The sequence below is a fragment of the Scyliorhinus torazame genome, chromosome 17 (assembly GCF_047496885.1).
Source record: "Scyliorhinus torazame isolate Kashiwa2021f chromosome 17, sScyTor2.1, whole genome shotgun sequence".
NCBI classification, from domain to species: Eukaryota; Metazoa; Chordata; class Chondrichthyes; order Carcharhiniformes; family Scyliorhinidae; genus Scyliorhinus; species Scyliorhinus torazame.
This window is the reverse complement of record NC_092723.1, coordinates 17,609,131-17,630,931: the sequence shown is the minus strand read 5'-3', so window position 1 is coordinate 17,630,931 and position 21,801 is coordinate 17,609,131. Positions and strand designations below refer to the sequence as shown.

Below are 21,801 nucleotides of genomic sequence, written 5' to 3'. Positions count from 1 at the left end.
TCCCATGCTCACCAATTTCAGTCTTAGGAATTGTACTGAGCCCAGAGACTACTCATGAATACTGTTCTCCATTGGTCCAGATGGGCCAATCAGAAAGCAACACTTTGGGCGGGATTCTCTGACCCCCCCCCACTGGGTCGGAGAATCCCCGGGGGGCGGCGTGAATCCCGCCCCACCGCTCTGGTGCCGGCTGCCGTATTCTCCGGCGCCGGTTTTCGGGCGGGGGCGGGGTTTACACTACGGCGGTCAGGGGTCGTTGGCAGCGGCTCCCCTGGCAATTCTCCGGGCCCCGTTGGGTCGAGCGGCCGTCAGTTCCTGGCCAGTCCCGCCGGCGTGGATTAGACGTGGTCCCACACAGCGGGACCTGGCTGGGAGGTCGTCTAGTGGAGTCCTCGGGGTGGCCCCGTGATCGGGGTTTATTGATCTGCGGGCGGGCCTGTGCCGTGGGGGCACACCTTCCCTCCGTGCCGGCCTCTGCTGGGCTCCGCCATGGCCGGCGCGGAGAAGACACCCCCCTGCGCATGCCCAAGAACTCGCCGGCAGTTCTGCGCATGCGCGGGACCACAGCGGCCCTTCGCCGTTGGTTGGCGCGGCGGCAACCCCTCTGCCGCCGGCCTAGCCCCGGAAGTGCAGAGGATTCCACAACTTCCGGGTGGCCCGACGCCGGAGTGGTTCGCACCGTTCTTGGTGCCGGCGTCGGGCCATCCCGCTGATTGCGGGAGAATCCCGCCCTTTATAATCTTTTAGCTTTGGGAAGTTTGAAGACGTTGTCTAAGTATTCTGTGTTGACAATGTCTTTCTTGATGGCAACACTATTAAAGGGATAACAAAAATAAAAGTTTCATTGGGGTCAAAACAAGATTTGCAAATGATGTTTCACAGATTGTCTCTGCTGGTATCTAGATCGTGGGAAGATCCATGGTTAGGGGATTTGGGTCATTATTTTGATTAAAATCCTTACATTTATATAGCGCCTTCCCCAACCTCAGAGAGCCTCTCTAAAGAGATCCAATCAAGTAGTGCTGATGCACGGCCATTGTTGTTGTGTCGGAAACATGGCAGCAATGTCCCACAAAGAGGAATGTGATACCACTAATTGGTCCTTGGCTTCGTCCAGCGTTCTGTCACACTCCCATTGTAACCACAGTCAGGATACAGTGTAAACCAAGGAAAAAAGGGAAGCTTTGTTATCCTGAGAACCCATTGACTCAGAATGTTTGCAGCCAGCCAAGTGAAGGGTGAAACATCTGTTCACCCGTTGCAAAACTGGAAGTGAGAAGCCAGAGCCAGGACCCTGATACTCTGTCTTTTGTTCCCTCCGTTTAGAAGGGACTCAGCGTAAGAAGGCTGGATATTCTAGGACAGAGAAAGCCTCTGGATGGGTTCAAGTGGGCCTCACCTGTTGGGGGTAAAAGTGATGTGTCCAGATCAAAGTGGCAGCTAAGACCCCCAAAGGTAGGTTTCTAAAAAAAAATTGGATCAGCTCTTTCACACAGGGATGTTGAGGAGTAATTTGACTGGGGATCTTCCAGGAAGACCCCTTCAATTTTCTGCTGTGTGAGTTGTTGGGTACTAGTAATGTGCCTATAGGGCACAGGCACCTATTGCCTCACAAAATGTGGCTGTCTACACAGTAGCCTCTGAAAACTAAAAACAGGGCAAAGTAAGCGCTGCCTCGTCCATAGGATTTCAGTGCCTTTTATTTATTGTAAGGTACAAAGTTATACAGAATAAAAATAAGATAAAGAGTAATGCAGTGCTTAACTTACACTCAATTTGAATAGAAATAACAGAAGTGAACTTTTAGAATCTGTTTCAGAGTCCTTTTGTTCGGAAAACATACTTTTAAGGGATTTATATGTGTATTGGAAAACATTAGAAATAATTTTATCTGGGGTTTAATTTAATGTTTCTGTGTCTGGAAGGGTAAAACCTATAGTTAGATTCATGCTGGTCATCAGTGTTTGTATTGTGGGCTTTGTTAATATCCAACTTTGTTTCTAATGTGCTTCAGAGAGGGCTATGGCGTGAAGAATAAATAAACCAGCAGTGGTTGTTTAGCAACTAGGGTCTTGTAAGATGGAGAAGCTTTTAAGTTTTAGTTTAACAAATTTGACTGCAGTTGGAAATAGGTAGAGGAGGCAGCTCTCACAGCTCTGCTCGAAGCAGTTGATTTAGGATGCTAGAGAACAAAGAACAAAGAAAATTACAGCACAGGAACAGGCCCTTCGGCCCTCACAGCCTGCACTGATCCAGATCCTTTATCTAAACCTGTCTTTTATTTTCCAAGGATCTACTTCCCTCTGTTCCCTGCCCATTTATACATTTGTCTAGATGCATCTTAAATGATGCTATCGTGCCCACCTCTACCACCTCCGCTGGCAAAGCATTCCAGACACTCACCACCCTCTGCGCAAAAAACTTTCCACGCACATCTCCCTTAAACTTTCCCCCTCTCATCTTGACATCGTGACCCAGCATCCCACTCACCTTTGCTAGAAGAAAAGCCATACCATGGAGTAATGCCGAAGAAAACAAGTGCAGGGATCTGAAGAGCAGATAGTTAAGGAAACTAGGGAAATTAAAAAAAGTTTCCAAGAAGTCTCAGGTTAAAGGATCTAGATCAGTGCATTGTTCAGTAAAGCCAGACCAAACGGAGAAGAAAGCTGAGACGCCAGAAGGATGTCTGAGGTTATTTTCAGGTTTGTGTGATTTTATTACAGCCTGCGGAACATAAGTTGAAGTAACTGTAAAAATCAGTGACTGGGCCTCAGAGTGTGTGTAAAAACACCCAAAAGCAAAGAAAACCTAAATGAGTTGGCATAAAATCTTGGACTGGATTTGGGATTTGCTTTTAAAAGTGGAACGGGAGCTTTGTTTAAAAGTGTCACTTGGAAAATCTGGTCTGGGTTTCAGAATGCAAACAATTAAGGGAAAGCGTAATTGTGAGAGAAGATTTTAAAGTGTGTTTTAGGGAGTTTGTATGGAAACTCTTACATGTCAATCATCTGGGAGATTCTGAAGAGACATCCACAAATATTTACTTGGGGTTCAGAGTGGAGAGTGTATTTTCCCATCATCATTCTTGTGTGCTTAAAAGGGACTTTGTGTTAATGAAATCATTGTAGATTAATCTATGCTAAACCTAAAACTTGTGTGTAATTGTTAAGCTAAGGAGGAGTAAACGAGTTTTGTATTATAATCCAATTCTTTCATGTTTTATAATGTTTTTTCTTGTTAACACTAATTAGCCCACTTAGAACATACAGAACATAGAACATACACTGCAGAAGGAGGTCATTCGGCCCATCGAGTCTGCACCGACCCACTTAAGCCCTCATTTCCACCCTATCCCCGTAACCCAATAACCCCTCCTAACCTTTTTGGTCACTAAGGGTGATTTGTCATAGCCAATCCACCTAACCTGCACGTCTTTGGACTGTGGGAGGAAACCGGAGCACCCTGAGGAAACCCACGCAGACACGGGGAGAACGTGCAGACTCCACACAGTCAGTGACCCAGCAGGGAATTGAACCTGGGACCCTGGCGCTGTGAAGCCACAGTGCTATCCACTTGTGCTACCGTGCTGCCCATAAACAGTGACTTCTGACACTGTTCCTCCACGTTTTATAAAGAAAATATAAAAGTAACGATCTTTTGAGCCAGAGTTCCATTCTGGGATCTTCCCATCGAGTTATAACACCAATTGGGATCGTAACACTTAAAATAACTTCCTCAAATCCTCCCACATGGAGAACCTCTTTTCTGGCATAGAGTTCCAGCTTATTACAGTGATATTGGTGAAGCACATCACCTAAATATATTGGAAATACACACAGTAAATATCGACTTGTTCCAAACACTATCGTAACCACAATTACAAGGGTGGGAGATGCCCAAAGTCCTTGTTAGTGAGATTCAATATCTGAGTCGGAACGCTTGATATTGACACAGTGTGAACTTTTGTACAATAATGATATATTTTCATTGACGACAGCTGTCAGCTCACAGCACTGTAGCACAGTGGTTAGCACTGTTGCTTTAGGGCCAATGTCTGGAATCAATAACAATTCCCGGTCAATGCAACAGTTTTTTAGAGCGGCACGGTAGCACGGTGGTTAGCACTGTTGCTTCGCCGCACCACGGAGCCGGGTTCAATTCCCGGTTTGGGTCACTGGCTGTGCGGAGTCTGCATGTTCTCCCCGCGTCTGCGTGGGTTTCCTCCGGGTCCTCCGGTTTCCTCACACAAGTCCCGAAAAGACGTGCTTGTTAGGTATATTGGACATTCTGAATTCTGCTTCAGTGTACCCGAGCAGGCGCCAGAGTGTGGCGACTCGGGGATGTTCACAGTAACTTCATTGCAGTGTTAATGTAAGCCTGATTGTGACAATAACGATTATTATTATTATTGAGACCAATCTGACACAGCTTTTTTGTGACCTATTCTTGCTTGGTAATAGCGTGAGACAATGAAATGGGAGAATATTCTATTTCGGAGCACTGATTTCCTTTAACGGAACATTAAAACTCATCTCATTAAAGAACAGGAATAAAAATTGATCCATTTGTCGGCCATGTTGAACCTGAAAGAAATGTTATTGATCCCTGAACGAATTAAACTACTATTTGCATCATTAATATAATTAGAGTTATTCTAGGGATCATTTGTTGAATTGAGTAAGGTTGATGCCAGTCAATATTTATTTCAGGCTTGTTCTTTCTGCTCTTCAACCTGAGGGATGTGTGTGCTTAGTTGTGAGTTGTTTTTCATATTAGGACTAATGTCTGCATCAAGCATTCCTAAGTGAGATGTAGCACTGTGCCATGCAGACTTTTTAAGTTTGTTCATGGGATGTGACCATCATTTATTGTCCATATCCAAATGTCTGAGAGAAGATGATGGGGAACCTCTTGAACCACTGCAGACCTTGTGATGGAAGAACAGCCACAGTGCTATTAGGGATGGACTTTAGCCCAGCGAAGGAATGCTGATATAGTTCCAAGTCAGGATGGTGTACAACTTAGAATCATAGAATACCTACAGTGCAGGAGGAGGCCATTCCGCCCATCGAGTCTACACCAACCCTCCAGAAGTGCCAGATACACTCCCCTGCCCTATCCCTTATAACTCCATCTCATGTTTGGACACTAAGGGGCAATTTATCATGGCCAATCCAGCTAACCCGCACAACTTTGGACTGTGGGAGGAAACCAGAACACCCGGAGGAAACCCACGCAGACACGGGGAGAATGTGCAAGCTCCACACAGACAGTCACCCGAGGCCGGAATTGAACTCGGATCCCTAGCACTGTGAGGCTGTAACGCTAACCACTGTGTCACTATGCCAGCCCAACTTGGACTTGGAGAGGACCTTCCAGCCTGTAATATTCCCATGTGCGTGTTGCGCTTGCCCTTCTAGGTAGTAGATATTGTAGGTGTGGAAGGTGCTGTCAAAGGAACTTTGTTGAGTGCCTGCGTTGCATCTTGTAGATGGGACACCTTGCTGCCCCTGTGCACTGTTGATGGAGGGAGTCAATTCTATTTTTAAGGTGGTGGATGGGGTATTGATCAAGAGGGCTGTTTTGTCCTTGATGGTGTTGAGCTTCTTGTGTGTTGTTGGAGCTGCACTCATCCAGGAGAGTGTTCCATCCGACTCCTGACTAGTGTCTTTCCGAAGGCGGGCAGGATTGGGCGAGCTAAGAGGTGAGGAGAGGCAGGATAGACTTTGACTTTTTTCCCTGGAGCATAGGAGTCTTAGGGGTGATCTTATAGAGGTCGATAAAATAATGAAGAGCATAGATCGTATATAGTCAACATCTTTTCCCAAAGGTAGAGGAGTCTAGAACAAGAGGGCATAGGTTTAAGGTGAGAGGGGAGAGATACAAAAGAGATCAGAGGGAAATTTCTTCACATCAAGGATGGTGAGCATCTGGAACGAGGCAATGGTAGAGGCGGATACTGCTTTTAAAAAGCAGTTAGACAGTTACATGGGCAGGGTGGGCATAGAGGGATATGGGCCAAATACGGGCAAGTGGGACTAGCTCAGTGATAGAAACTGGGTGGAATGGACAAGCTGGGCCGAAGGGCCTGTTTCCATGCTGTAAACATCTATGACTCAATCACCAAGTTCCCAACCTGGGAGCTGCTCTTGACCACTGGAAACCCTCCCAGGATGTTCATGTGTGTCAATAAGGTGTCGCAGCCCCTGACTCATTAGTGTCTCCAACTACACCGGGAGCACCTATGACATTTTTTTTTCACAAATCGCTGACAATTCCAAATACCATTACTAACCGAGAGGCAATTAGTTCCCCCTTGCTATGAGTTGATTGGGCCACTAAAAAAAACACGACGATTTCACAAAAGACCCTTAAAGTGACTGGGGGATTAGCCGGGTTTTGAATTCAGGGTTCCAGAAATGCAACTCGGGGTACATACAATCCACTGCACCTTTCAGTTTCCGAAAAAAATAGTTGGGACTAATTAATTCTGCACATTCAAAGATATTAATCAATACAGTTTCTTCTCACACTGATTTAAAAACTGGGGTGTGTTGGTTCTGGTGTTGGGAGCTTTATTCCGTGTGATTAAATTCGAAACCCATTTTAAAGTCATATTTCTTGCACCTCATTCACTGGGAGGGGATGGGTAACTTGGTAAATTATTACTTTTTAAAATTCACTGTATGCTTTGAGAAGTGTCTTTTTTCCTATAGACTAGTTATATTTCATTATGCGAGGTTAAGTCGGCTCATTAAACGTTTGGGGGTTTTGTTGTTGTTGATAAAATTAGATCTTTCCAGAATGTGCAAGAAAGCATAAGAGGCAGATCGGCGTTAGTGAGAAAACAAATCTCTCCCTCTCTACTGTGGGAGGGTCTCTAATGCATTCCCATCGCAACTTCCTACTCTCTAGAGGGAGAGAGCGAGAGAGGGAGAGACTGTGGTGGGAGAAATCCTTGTTTATTTCAATCGCAAGCTGCTGTCTCTGCCTCAATCCCCGCTTCATTCGGCAGGAGCCGTGATGTGAGCCAGGTTGCTCGCCCAGTTCCTGAATTGTTCTCTCGGCGTCGACCTTAAGGCAAGAAGAGGGCGGGGGGGGGGGGGGGGGAGAAGATAAAACGATTTGAAAGTGAGCAGGGTGGAAAATCTCTGCAGACCCGACGGTGGGGGCTTTATTTTGTATTATTTTTAAAACATATATTACCCGAGACTGTTAAAGGAGAATTGGTGTGTGTCAAACGGGGATGTTGCACCCTGCATATTGATTGGGTGCCCGCATCTTGAGGCTGCTGTGTTGTTTTGTGTGTGTGTGCTATCCAGAGAGAGGGGTGATCAGTGCGGAATTGGCAGGGCTAAAGAGTGTGTGTGGGGGTGGGGGGGGTCAGACAAATAGAAGCCACCCACGGAAGAAACCCGTGCTACCAGAGGGTGAGTAAGGCGTCTTTGCAACGGGTGAGCTGTTGGAGGGAAATGGGGGAAAGGATAGGGAAACACACACACAGGGGGAAAAAATGAACTGTACAGTTAAACAAGACGCTGGGGGGGGGGGGGTAAATATTTTGTTCCCCATTCTTTCAGGGTGCAAATCTTTTAATAAGATTGCAGTCTCCCGGTTCTATGACCATCCAGTTCTTGTTCCAGCTAAGAATGGCTTGCTTCTTTTGTACCTGCGTGTATCACTTCTGAAATGCCACTTGTGTTTGGTCTTGTAAAATGCTGAGCCATCTTTATTTATAAACAAAATGTGAGCAACAATCTCACTGAGGTAGCTCCTCTGGCTGGTCGGAGCTGAGGGTCGTGGTTGTTTTTTTTTAAAATTGCACTGTTCAATCTATTTTACCGTCTTTAATCTACTGTCAATATCCCAGCGCTGAAACGGATCTCGAGATTTCGATATACATTCTGTTGGGCAGCTCATTTAATGTGCAACAATTGTAATCCTGAATCCAACTACACCAGTGGAAAGTGATGCCGATACTAGTGAGGGGGTTAGCCCAGTAGTCAGAATCTGACAAGGGCTTCCAGTAACATAAAATGCAAAATCCAAACTGACAGGGTTATATATATATTGCTAGGAAGTATATATATATTTATATATGTGTGTGTGTGTGTGTGTGTGTGTATCTATACATGTACATGTGTGTGTATATATACATATTCAAAGCTATATCACGGCACGGTAGCACAGTGGTTAGCACTGTTGCTTCACAGCTCCAGGGTCCCAGATTCGATTCCCGGCTTGGGTCACTGTCTGTGCGGAGTCTGCAAGTTCTCCCTGCGTCTGCGTGGGTTTCCTCTGGGTGCCCCGGTTTCCTCCCACAGTCCAAAGATGTGCAGGTTAGGTGGATTGACCAAGCTAAATTGCCCTTAGTGTCCAAAAGGTTAGGTAGGGGTTACTGGGTTGCGGGGAAAGGGTGGAGGTGTGATTTGTAATCCAAACATAGTGTTGATGGTGTGGGTGGGGTGGGCGGAGGTGTTTTATTTTAATGTTCATTTGGTACTAAGTGCCCCAACAGGATGTATCTTTTTCAATGGCCGCCATGTTGAAGTTGCTGATGATGCTGAAGGCAATCACTGCAAGTTTATCAAGTGTTATACCTGCAGTTTACCGGTAAATAGCGAGCAATGGTATGTGTGTATATTTCTAAATGTATGCAGAATTGCATAGAGAAGGAATCCATTCAGCTCATCATGCCTGTGTCGGTTCTTGTGAAAGGGTTAGCCAACCAGTCGCGCTCCTCTGCTCTCTCTGTCGTCCTGGGATTTGTTTTCAAGTATTTATCCAATTCCCTCTTGAAAGTTCCTATTGAATCTGCTTCCACCGCCCTTTCCAGTAATGCATTCCAGATCATGACAGCTCACTGTGAGGGGTGGGGGAGAAAATCCTCATCTCCCATCAGGTAATTTTGTTAAATCTGCTCGGTCTGACCCTTCTGCTTTCACCCGATATCGTCTATCAAACTGTGTGTAAACATATGTATTTAAGAGTTATATATTTGAAGGAGAACGTCATAGCAAAGCTGGCTGATCAGCATCAAAATGACCGAGTTCAAGTGCAATCCTTCACGTATTGTGTTATTTGCATAAATGTTACTGTCTTCAAATGGTGAATGAGCACTGCTACGTAGAAAAGAGTCCCGGTCATCATTTGGAGTATCAGATCATTGAGGTCCTCTCGCTTTGAAGGCACAACCCTCCGATGGGATGCAATTCTGCAGTTGTAATACAGGCTGGAAATACTCAGCAGGACTGGCAGCGTCTGAGGAGCGAGAAGCCAAGCTTGACGTTTCAGGCCGCTGATCTTTCATCGGAACTTGGAAAACTTTGATGTGTAATAGGTGTTCAGCAAGCGAAAGGGGAGAGTGTGGAGAAAAGGACATCTGTGATAGGGCGGAAGGAAGTCAGTAGGTATTAAATGACAAAAGGTTTGATGGTTCAACGCCAAAGGGATTGGGAGAGGGACAAGTCAACAAACAAAAGATGTGTCTGGAGTAGGTGTGAATGGCAGAATGGTGAGTAGCTGCCTTCCGAACGTGAGTTACAACAAAAACCTGCAAAGGAAACAAAATGGGGGCAGATGTTTCGGTCTGAAATTCTTGAAATTGGTTGAATCGGAAAGCTGCAAAGTGCCTTATCAAAGGTTGAACACAAAGAACAAAGAAAAGTACAGCTCAGGAACAGACCCTTTGGCCCTCCAAGCCTGCGCCAACCATGCTGCCCGTCTAAACTAAAATATTCTACACTTCCGGGGTCCGTATCCCTCTACTCCCATCCTATTCATGTATTTGTCAAGATGCCCTTAAACGTCACTGTCATCCGTGCTTCCACCACTCCGGCAGCGAGTTCCAGGCACGCACTATCCTCTGTGTAAAAAAACTTGCCTCGTACCTCTCCTCTAAACCTTGCACCTTAAACCTATGCCCCCTAGTAATTGACCCCTCTACCCTGGGAAAAAGTCTCTGACTATCCACTCTGTCTATGCCCCTTTGTAGACCTCTATCAGGTCGCCCCTCAACCTCCTTCGTCCCAGTGAGAACAAACCAAGTTAATTCAAACTCTCCTCATATCTAACGCCCTCCATACCAGACAACATCCTGGTAAATCTCTTCTGCACCCTCTCTAAAGCCTCCACATCCTTCTGGTAGTATGGCGACCAGAATTGAACACAATACTCCAAGTATTGCCCAAACGGGTATCCTTAGTGTGTGACTTTATACAATGAAATGTAAGTTCCCCAGTAACCACCAGCATCGAGCACCCCACTTGCTGCTCATGCAGATTAGAAAGTCACAGTTGCAATCGGAAATGTGCCAATGATGGAAGAGACTCTTTAGAACTGAGATAAGGAGGAATTACTTCTCGCAGAATTTGTGTAACTCGCTGCCGCATAGTGCGATGGAATCGGAGTCATTAAATGATTTCAAGAAGGAGATGGATACATTTCTGATTTTACAAACAGGCTAAAGAGATGTGGGAAAGAGGGAGGGAGGTGGATTTGAGACCAGGAAGAGCTCAGCCATGATGTGATTGATTGGTGGCACAAAGTGCTGAGTTGCCTACTTCTGCTCATAATTCATATGTTCCTATGCGTCAGGGAAGAATTTTCTTGGAGAACTAAAGCTGAAGTTAAAGAACATCCAATCATTGGGAAAGGAATAGGCCAAGTCTGATCCCATCCTTGTCTAAAATGCATTAAATCCAACATGGATAGTGATCCAGAGTAGGATCCCTTCTGTTTTCCCCTTCCCTGGTCTAAGGAGCTTGAAGTCAGTTGTATATTCTTGACTTGCTACCTCACAAAGACCCATTAACCTAATGCTGACCATCAATGAGGACATAGCTGAGCTTAATTGTCTTGGGGATCTTCTATTGAAGAAACCGGGAATTATTCCGTGCTCCTTCCTGTTCCCAGTTGTAATCCAGTTGATTTCTTTTAAATAAATAACGGTTATCCTTTTTTTTTAGTGAATGGGAATTTTGAAGCTGACAGTCAGAGCAAGCATTTGAAGGGGACAGCTTAAGAAGCTGCTTAATTTAAGATTTTTAAAATGCATTTAGGAGCATGATGGTCAAACTGAAAAGCAGGAAACAAAGGAACTTAATGCAATCCAAACATCACATCGAGTATGTGATTACAGCCACCTGCAAAATGCAGCATAGATCTGGATCTTGGCGTAAATCTATTCATCAGATGTAGAAAAATGAACAAGCGAGGGAAGGTAGCTCAAGATCGGGTAGAAAGGGTTTTTGTGTATTTTGACCAGAATGCAAGGTTGCTTTGTGCTGTTTTTGTTTTTGTTTTTGAAGAGCAGAAGGAAGTAATGCTTATGTGTGGTGGGCTGGGAGGAAAATGAAAAGACAAAATGCCTCCTATTGCTAGCTCATCTTTTTGCTACGTTGGGAGCTGTTACAATTTCTGCATGTTATCCAGATGGTGCCTGTTTGAGGTTTGGGCTGTAAACAAACTCGGAACCGTATTCTAGGGGAAAAAAACACAACATTCTCGAAAAAGCTGAAATTGTTTGGTTAACAGAAGCTTTCATCGTGAACTTCAGCAAAGAAAGGTTTCTGATTTTTTTAATGCCTGTATACTCATCTTAAACATTTGCTGATACAAGATTAATTTAAGCATAGCTGATTGTATCTCATGGTTTACACAGCATAGACTGGAAGGTAACACTAAGCTTAGAGCGGCATGGTGGCCCAGTGGTTAGCACTGCTGCCTACGGCGCTGACGACCCGGGTTCGAATCCCAGCCCCAGGTCACTGTCCATGTGGAGTTTGCACATATTCCCCGTGTCTGCGTGGGTCTTACCCCCACAACCCAAAGATGTGCAGGCTAGGTGTATTGGCATTGCTAAATTTCCCTCAATTGGAGAAAAAAAATAATAATTGGGGACTTTCAATTTTTATAAAAAAACAAAAAAAAACACTAAGCTTAACCCCCAATCCATTGCAGTCTGAATTGGATTGATTCATTAATGTCCTAAAAGGAAGAAAACCAACCACCTTTACCTGACTCCGGTCCCACATAGATGGGACTGACTCTTTAACTGCCTTCTGGAGTGGTTGAGCAATCCAGTGTATCAAACCAAGCTTGTGTGATAAATGCCGAGCCTTGCCAACAACACTCGCATCACCCAAATGAATTGTTGAAAATTGTGCAAGTTTTGTCTGGCTAACAATTTCTTCATGTCAGGTGGCCCGTTGTATCTATAATTACTGCCACGAAGGGTTATTGGGGACAAGAATAACATTTGTGGGTGATACAATGCTAAAAAGGTGAAATGTAATGTTTTCAGATTACCTAGTAGTTAAATCATATCCATTGGAGTTCGTTGAGGAAGACACATCCATTTTTTCTGGTCAATCTGGCATTGAGTATGTTCCCCGGTTGTTTTATGAGGTTGATGGATCCAAGATGTGAGTTCCTGTTTATTGAGTTGCATGTCTCAATGGTTTAGCTTGGATCAATGTGTCTTTGGTGATTGGACTGGGGGGCTGGAACTGATCTATCCGCTGCAGGATTGCAATGAGATGTCACATCTCTGAAGATTCTATTTGCTCCCTTGGGAAAACTTCAAGGAACAAAAGTTCATCCCTAATATCAAGGTAAATATGATCAAGAGCAAGGAATGAATTCAGCATACCAAGACATTTTTTTTCAGTGGGTGTTTCTGACAAGACCAGAATTTGTTGGCCATTCTTTTACAGTTGTTAGGCCATTTCAGAGGGTAGTTAAGAGTTAACCATATTGTTGTGGCTTGGAGTCACAACCAGACCACATAAAGACCACAGGACATACACTGCAGAAGGAGGCCATTCGGTCCATCAAGTCTGCACCAACCCACTTAAGCCCTCACTTCCACCCTATCCCCATAACCCTTCCTAACCTTTTTGGACACTAAGGGCAATTTAGCATGTCCAATCGGCCTAACCTGCACGTCTTTGGACTGTGTGAGGAAACCGGAGCACCCGGAGGAAACCCATGCAGACAGTGACCCAGTGGGGAATCGAACCTGGGACCCTGGTGCTGTGAAGCTACCGTGCTAACCACTGTGCTACCGTGCTGCCCAGCAGATTCCCTTCCCTAAAAGACATTCATGAATACGATGGGCTTTTTTTTTTTTAACAACATCTCTAGGAGTCTGAAGGTCACTAGCTTTTCAATCCAGACTTTTATTTAACAAATTGAATTTGAATTACCTCAGCTGCTACAGTGAGATTTGAACTCCTCTTCTGGTCATTACACCGGATTACCAATCTTGTAACATAATGACTGTGAATATTGCTGATAAGAGAGACACATGTTGTCAAAACCTTTCACCTTGCACCATTGGGATAAAAGCAAGAATGCAAAATTTCAAAAAAGCTTTGCAATTCATACTACAGCAGAAAAGATGCTGATTAGTTGACAAGTCATTGCCGATTGGCCAAGACATTGCCATGGCGATAGCAACAGGGAACTAACTATAGGCTCCCCAAATTCCCTGGTTATTCACAAAGGTGCAAGGCTTGAACATATTCCTATGATTTGCCCCTATGTCTGAACGCATGTCACTTCTAGTAAGTGTATAATTGTTAGTGTAGTTATTAGCACATTATTATTAGTGTAGTTATTAGTGTAGTTGTTAAGCAATCATGTAAACACCTAACTGTAACTGTATTGTCTTGAGTTTTGAAAGCATGGGCTGGTTGAGCACAGTCTGAACTCTGCCTATTACAAACAATCAAAGGAACATGCTGTTTGATTCGACCAATCACTGGGACATGTGGGGCGCTATTCTTCCCCCCCCCCCCCCCCCCCCCCCCACGCCGGGTGGGAAAATCGCCGGGGCGCCGCGCGAATCGCGCGTGGCCCCAGAACACCGGCTCCATGTTGGTGAGGGGCCGGCGTGCGTAAGACGTTCCCCACGCATGCGGGTTGGCGCGGCGCACATTTGGCGCCGCGTAAGGACGCTGGAGCGGCGTGAACTGCTCCAGCGCCGTGCTGGCCCCCTAGGTTGTGTCCGGGCCCTGATTGCGCCATCGTGAAACGCAACGCCGTTCACGATGGCGCGAACACTTGGCCTCAATATCGGAGAATCGCCCCCATGGTCTACATACCTCGCATCGTTGCGGCACAGAAATTTATGCATGGTGTTGCGCAATTGTGTGGTGGGCAGGACCTCTTTTTGGACTGATGGCAGCGTCCGATTAGTGGAAAAAACCTCTTGCATAGCCACTGCATTGTAACTGTGTGAAACAACCCCCTTATCTGTTGCTCAAAATTTTGAGATATTTTACCTGTTCAGGGTAACCCCAATGTTTCCATATCCTTTCGCAACCTACGGTACAATTTGCCCTTGTAGGAATGGTGTTTGTTAAAGACCTTGGAAGAAACACTACCAAGTGGAACACTTAACTGGAGAATCAAAATGTTAAGTTAGCTGGTCTCAATCAGGGCACTAAAGATGGCCTCAATGTCCCTGTAATGTGCGGAGGGAAATCAGCTAATGTTCCTAATTTCTCTGATTCGACCTGTGAAAGTACCTGTGTGGGCAGTGTCATGTGAGAGTACCTTTAAGAAATGGGTGTTTATAAATGGGTGCGTATATAAATATCTGTAGTGAGTGTACCTTTAAGACATGAAACATGGGTGTTTATCAGTGATGTCAGAGTGTGGGTGGAGCTGGGCTGTCTGTCAGCTTTTTACTTTTGTTTTAGGCTGTTTGCTGCAGGGTGTGTTTTAGTTTCGTTTTCAGAGCTGGATAGCTGCAGTCACGGCCAGAAGGGGTATTAGTCTCTCTCTCTGTAATCTAAAGACTGTAAATCAATCCTTTGCTGATTTAAAACTAATAACTGCTCTCAGTAGTGACTTTAACCTGATGTGCTTCTGTTAAAATGTCTTTTTTAAGTCTTATGGATGTTGAACGAAAAGCTTAAAGGATTACTTGGTGTTGTAGTCTTTGGGGGTTGTATTTGAATTAATGGTTGCTAAGAATTTCACTGTATGTTTTAAAAAGGTTAACTTGAGTTCATAGAATAAACATTGTTTTGCTTTAAAAAATACTTTTCCATTTCTGCTGTACCACATCTGTAGAGTGGGCCATGTGCTCCCCATACCACAATCTATTAAAAGTTGTGGGTCAGGTGCACTCCACTTTGGGGTTCTCTAAACCCTGGCCCAAAACAGCATGGATGAAGGGAGAATTGGGATGGGTTCAGTGTTTACATTGTCAGATAGTCCACTAACACAGTCCAAGCTTACATACAAAGAAAGACCAGTAAAAGGAACAACTGTGGATCCTCTATCCAACAATGAGTCACTGTCTTCAGGGGGAAGAAAAAAGAAAGAGTTTGTATGGTTTGAATACAAGTTGGAATACTGTGCATCGTCCCCTTTGTTCATCTACTCTTTTCAAAATAATGCCATTTATGAAGTATTACCTTTCCATAATAGCCCCCTCAAAGTGCATCACTTCACACTTCTCCACATTGAACTCCCATCTGCTGTGCTTCTGTCCATTTCACCATCTCGTCTATGTTATACTGCAGTTTGTAACTATCCTCATCGCTATCTATCACTTTGCCAAGTTTGGAACCATCTGCAAGGAAATGTTAGATCTCGTTCTGGGAAATGAAGTAGGTCAAGTGGAATGTGTTACAGTAGAATATCATTGAGCTAACGCAGCATAATTAGGTTCAGAGTAATTGTGGAAAGCAACCAGAAAGCTTTGACATACACTCGACTGTGGAAGAGCTCATTTTAGTGACTTAGGAAGGGACCGAGCACACGGAGATTGCAAAAGGTAATTGCCGGCTAATGCAATTATGGGGCAATGGATGACATATCATCTTTATAATGCTGCTCTTTGCCTTTATATTAATTGAAAACAGCAGTAGGTTCAAAATTGGCACTTGGGGGAACGTGAGAGCAAATAACCTCTTTTTTTAAAAAAAGAAAATCCACCCACCTTTGCTTCCCATCGCTGAACCAATTTTGTGTCCAAACCACCATTTTCCCCTTAATAGCTTGGAGTTCCATCTTCTTAGGTAACTTCCTATGAGACAGTTTGTTGAATATCTTTCAATAGGCCATGGGTACATTTGCTGCACCACTTTGATCAACCTTCTCGATTAACTCATCAAATGATTGAATCAAGTTAATTGGACACAATTTGACACACATCCATGCTGGCTCTGCGTGATTAACTCATGATTTTCCAAATTAAAGGTTATTTTATCCCGGATGGTGGTTTTCAATAATTTCCACTGGTATTAGGCTGATGTTTTATCTCTTCCCCCATTTCTTTTTTAAAATAGATTTAGAGTACCCAATTATTTTTTTTTCCAATTAAGGGGCAATTTAGCATGGTCAATCCTACCAAACCTGCACATTTTTGGGTTGTGAGGGTGAAACCCACGCAGACACAGAGAGAATGTGCAAACTGCACACTGACAGTGACCCAGGGTCGGGATTCAAACCCAGGTCCTCAGCTCCATAGTCCCAGTGCTAACCACTGCGCCTGTTCCCCCATTTCCTGAATATTTGTATAACATTAGCAACCCTCCAATGAGGATTGAAAATTGTGGCCAATGTCTCTGCCATTTCAGTCTTTGCTTTTTTGTCAATAAGCCAGGTAGTATTCCATCTGAACCTGGCAACTTACCCACTTCTGGGAATGCTCCATCTATTGCAATCCTATCTAGAATTTCCCACTCTTCTTACATGTAACCTTCATATCATCTGCTCCAGTGGTAAAGACAGATGCAAAGTACTCACTTAATACATGAGCCATGCTCTCTGCCTTTACATGAAGATTTCCCTTTGGGCACAACTTTTTCCCGAGCGAACTACGTACACTTCATACCTTTTGAAAATGTCTTGGGGATCAATTTAATGTGGCCTGCTGATCTTTTCTCATAACCTCTCTTTGCCTCCTATATTAACTTTTTCAATTCCCTCCTGCACTTTTCACAATCTTTATTATTGGCTGAATCTTGCCGCTGATATTTGTCCTAAGCCTCCTTTTTCTGTTTTGATGTTATTCCCTTTGTTTTGGAGGTTCAGCCTTTCCCCTCTGCCTATTTTGTACCTGAACTATTTCTTCCCTGAATGCCTTCCATTGCTTAAGCCTGCAATCAGCTTTTGCAATCTCCCTGTGCTCGGTCAGCTTCTCGAATCGTTGAAATGAGCTCTTCCCCAGTCAAGCGTTTTATCTGTGATGTTTTCTGATTTCTTTCCATAATCACTCGAAACCAAATTATGCTGTGGTCATTGTTAGCTCGATTGTGTTCTAAAGTGACACATTCCACATGACCTTCTTCAGTTTCCAGAACCAGATTCAACACTGCCTCCTTATTGGAGGGAAGATGGGGCGGCACGGTGGCAGTGATTAGCCTCACAGCGCCAGGGACCCCAGGTTCAATTCCGTCCTCGGGTGACTGTCGGTGCGGAGCCTGCACGTTCTCCCCGTGTCTGTGTGAGTTTCCTCCGGGTACTCCGGATACCTCTCAGTCCAAAAATGTGCAGGTTAGGTGGATTGGCCGTGCTAAATTGACTTTTAATGTCCAAAAGGTTAGGTGAGGCTACTGGGATAGGGTGGGGGATTGCACCCACGTGAGGTGTTCCTTCGGGGCGTTGGTGCAGACCCGATGGGCTGAATGGCCTCCTTCTGCACTGTAGAGATTCTGTTCGATGATATATTGATCGAGAAAGTTCTCCTGATTGCAGCCTCAAATTCCTCTCATTTCCTACCCTTAGCAATATGTTTTTCTAGTCGGTATTAAAGTGACTAAAGTCTCCTAATATTACTACAAAATCATTGTTACATGGCTTAGAAATTTTTCAATAAAGTTGCTCATCAATATCCTTCTCACTGCTTGGAATTTATTTTTCAACTTGAAGCAAGTTAACAGAACAAAGAACAAAGAACAAAGAAAAGTACGAAACAGGCCCTTCGGCCCTCCAAGCCTGTGCCGACCATGCTGCCCGTCTAAACTAAAATCTTCTACACTTCCTGGGTCCGTATCCCTCTATTCCCATCCTATTCATGTATTTGTCAAGGTGGCCCTTAAACGTCACTATCGTCCCTGCTTCCACCTCCTCTGGCAGCGAGTTCCAGGCACCCACTGCCCTCTGTGTAAAAAAAGCTTGCCTCGTACATCTCCTCTAAACCTTGCCCCTCGCCCTTAAACCTATGCCCCCTAGTAATTGACCATTCTACCCTGGGAAAAAGTCTCTGACTATCCACTCTGTCTATCCCCCTCTATAATTTTGTAGACCTCTATCAGGTTGCCCCTCAACCTATGTCATTCCAGTGAGAACAAACTAGTTTATTCAACCACTCCTCATAGATAACAGCTTCCCCTTTGTTCCTGAACTCAAGCCAAATAGTTTTGTTCTGAGTAAAATTAAGTGTACCTTTGTAACAATCCTTAATCAATACTGCCACATATTACTTGGAAAACCTGGTGGCCAGAAATATTCACACAATAACAGAATCTTTACAGTGCAGGCCCATTATGTCCGCAGTCGCTCTCTGAAAGAGCATTGTACCTAAGTTCCACTTCCCTGCATTATCTCTGGAACCTTACACATTCTTTCTTTTCATACAATAAGCCAATTCCCTTTTGAATACCTCGATTGAAACTGCCTCCACCACACTCCAGAAACCAACCAATCTCCAGGTGAAAAACATTTTCCTCATTTCAGTTTTACTCCCTTTGTCAATTATTTTGAATCTGTGCCCTTTAGTTCTTGATGCTGTCTTGAGTGGAAACAGTTTCTCACTGCTTCCCCTCAGGGTCTTGAATACCTAAATCAAGTTTCCTTTCAGCCTTCATTTCTCAAAAGGAAAACTATCGCAACCTCTCAGATCTATCCTCATAGCTAGAGTTCTTTATTGCTCGAATAATTCTTGTGAATCTCCTCTGTACTCTCTCCAAAACCTTCACATCCTTGCTTGGGTATAGCGCCCAGCTCTGGATGCAGTATTCCAGATGGGGCAGAATTAGTGTCTCAACATTATCTCCTTGCTCTTTCACTCCATACCCCTATTAAGAAAACTTAGGAGACTATATGCTTTATTAATTACTCTCTCAACATGCCCTGCCATCTTCAAGGACTTATGCACATATACACTGAGGTCCCTCTGTTCCTGTGCCTCCTTTAGAGTCTCTCCCTATGTTTTATACTGTCACTCTACATTCTTCCTGCCAAAATGAATCATCTCACATTTTTCTGCATTGATCTTCATCTGCCACTTGTCTGCTCAAGCCATCAACATGCCTATTTCCTTTTGAAGTCCAAGATTAGGTACCACCATTGTATCCAAGGAAAACTAGAAGATTAAGCTTGTGCCTCTGTAATTTCCACTCTCCCTTCCCTCAGTATCCTTGGAAGCATCTCATCCTGTCCTCGTACTCTTATCTATTTTAAGTAAAGATAGCCTTTCTAATACATCCTCATTCTCAATTGTTACTTGTTCTAGTTACCAGGTACATCCTCTCTCAGCTCAGCCTAGGTAGCATTTTCTCCCTTTTTAAAGACCAATGCAAAGTATGGGTTTAATACCTCCACTATTTTTCCTGCCTCCAGGTACAACTCCACCTTTTACGCCTAATCGGATCTGCTATTTATTTTATTATTTATATGCTTATAAGATCTTGGGATTCCCTTTTATGTTAGCTGCCAGTCTCTTTTCATGCTCTCTCCTTGCTATCCTTATTAGTAAGAAGCCTTTTGTGGCATCATTTGAGCCCTGTCTCTTAATGCAACAATATCATAATTCCATGTGGCAATTGGCACGTGTAGCTCACCACACCAATGTTATTAGTTACATACAGATATTGGTGGACGTACAATTTAATACCTCCTTCATTACATTTACAGTTTTCCTCAATCTGGTTTCTACAGTTTTTGGAGAGTTCTAAATGTGCTGCTCTTTATATTTCTTTCTCCTCAGACCTCACTGCTCCTTTCTGCTATCTTTTTTTATTCATTCATAGGATTTGAGTGTCACTGGCAAGGCCAGCATTTGTAGCCCATCAATGCATTAGCAGGGTCTGGCACATATGGGGTTAAATTGGCACTGAGTAGAGTAACGCCCATATAGTGATGTAAGAGAGCACATGACCCGTGCCTAGGAATCTGTCTAGTGTTGGACAGACCCCTGTGCACAAGCAAGCATGGAGACAGAACATAGAACAAAAAACAGAGAACAGAGAACATTACAGTGCAGTACAGGCCCTTCGGCCCTCGATGTTGCGCCGACCTGTGAAACCACTCTAAAGCCCATTTACACTATTCCCTTATCGTCCATATGTCTATCCAATGACCATTTGAATACCCTTAGTGTTGGCGAGTCTACTACTGTTGCAGGCAGGGCATTCCACACCCTTGCTACTCTCTGAGTAAAGAACCTACCTCTGACGTCTGTCTTATATCTATCTCCCCTCAATTTAAAGCTATGTCCCCTCATGCTAGACATCACCATCCAAGGAAGAAGGCTCTCACTGTCCACCCTATCCAATCCTCTGATCATTTTATATGCCTCAATTAAGTCACCTCTTAACCTTCTTCTCTCTAACGAAAACAGCCTCAAGTCCCTCAGCCTTTCCTCATAAGATCTTCCCTCCATACCAGGCAACATTCTGGTAAATCTCCTTTGCACCCTTTCCAATGCTTCCACATCCTTCCTATAATGCGATGACCAGAATTGCACGCAATACTCATGCGGCCGCACCAGAGTTTTGTACAGCTGCAACATGACCTCATGGCTCCGAAACTCAAACCCTCTACCAATAAAAGCTAACACACCGTACGCCTTCTTAACAACCCTCTCAACCTGAGTGGCAACTTTCAGGGATCTATGTACATGGACACCGAGATCTCTCTGCTCATCCACACTGCCAAGAATCTTACCATTAGCCCAGTACTCTGACTTCCTGTTATTCCTTCCAAAATGAATCACCTCGCACTTTTCTGCATTAAACTCCATTTGCCAACTCTCAGCCCAGCGCTGCAGCTTATCTATGACAGCTCTGAGCTTGAACCCTCTGCATGTACATATTTCTTGTAGTTAATAAATGCATACAGTCAGCAAACCTTAAGATTATGACAACTTCATTAAGACCTTCCAAGATGGTAACAACATGGTGGCAGTGAATGGAAAAAACCTAAACCTCGCAAAAAAGGCAGAGAAAGACTAAAATCCTGCAAGACTAAAGAAAATTTGAAGAAGCATTCTGACCTGAGAGAAAAGCTAGTTAATAAATTCAGTTAACCTACTGAAGACTACAAAAATTCCATTAAGACCCACCAAAAGGTATCCAACACCCTGCAACAATCTCAAACTGCCCTTGAAGGTGGTGCTAAGCTGCCCATGCGATAGAGGTGTTAAAGGAGTTCCATGGTTATGACGCAGCGACAGTGAAGGAACAGTGACATCGTTCCAGGTCAGGATTTGTGTGGCTAGGAAGGGATCTTACAGGTAGTGGTGGTGATCCCATGCATCTGTTGCCCATGTCCTTCCAGATGGCAGAAGGTACTGGGGAAGAAACCTTGGTGGGTTGCTGCAGTGTATCTTGTAAATGGACATGCTGCTGTCTGTGTGTGTGTGTGTGTGTGTGTGAGGACTGATGCTGGAGTGAGTGAATGTTTATTGTGATGGATGGTGTGCCAATTAAGCAGGATGCTTTATCCTAGATGGTGTCGAGCTCCATGATTGTTGTTGGAGCCGCGCTCATCCAGGCAAGGGGAAAGTATTCCATCACACTCCTGACTTGTGCCTTTTTAAAAGATAAAGAGGCTTTG

At 44.3% G+C, this 21,801-nt stretch overlaps 1 protein-coding gene across 3 annotated transcripts in view; it reads left to right on the top strand.

Moving 5' to 3' along the window:
• Positions 1-21,801, top strand: part of LOC140393751 (uncharacterized) — a 213,826-nt gene that overhangs the window by 46,493 nt on the left and 145,532 nt on the right. Inside the window, exon 1 of one of the 3 annotated variants that reach the window (XM_072480130.1) lies at positions 6,854-7,080. The exons of 1 other annotated variant lie outside the window; for it this stretch is intronic. The gene's annotated coding sequence lies outside the window, so the exon portion shown is untranslated. Of the gene's footprint in view, positions 1-6,853; positions 7,081-7,243; positions 7,431-21,801 lie in introns of those variants that run through there. One more of the 3 variants, XR_011935722.1, reaches the window with a different exon arrangement.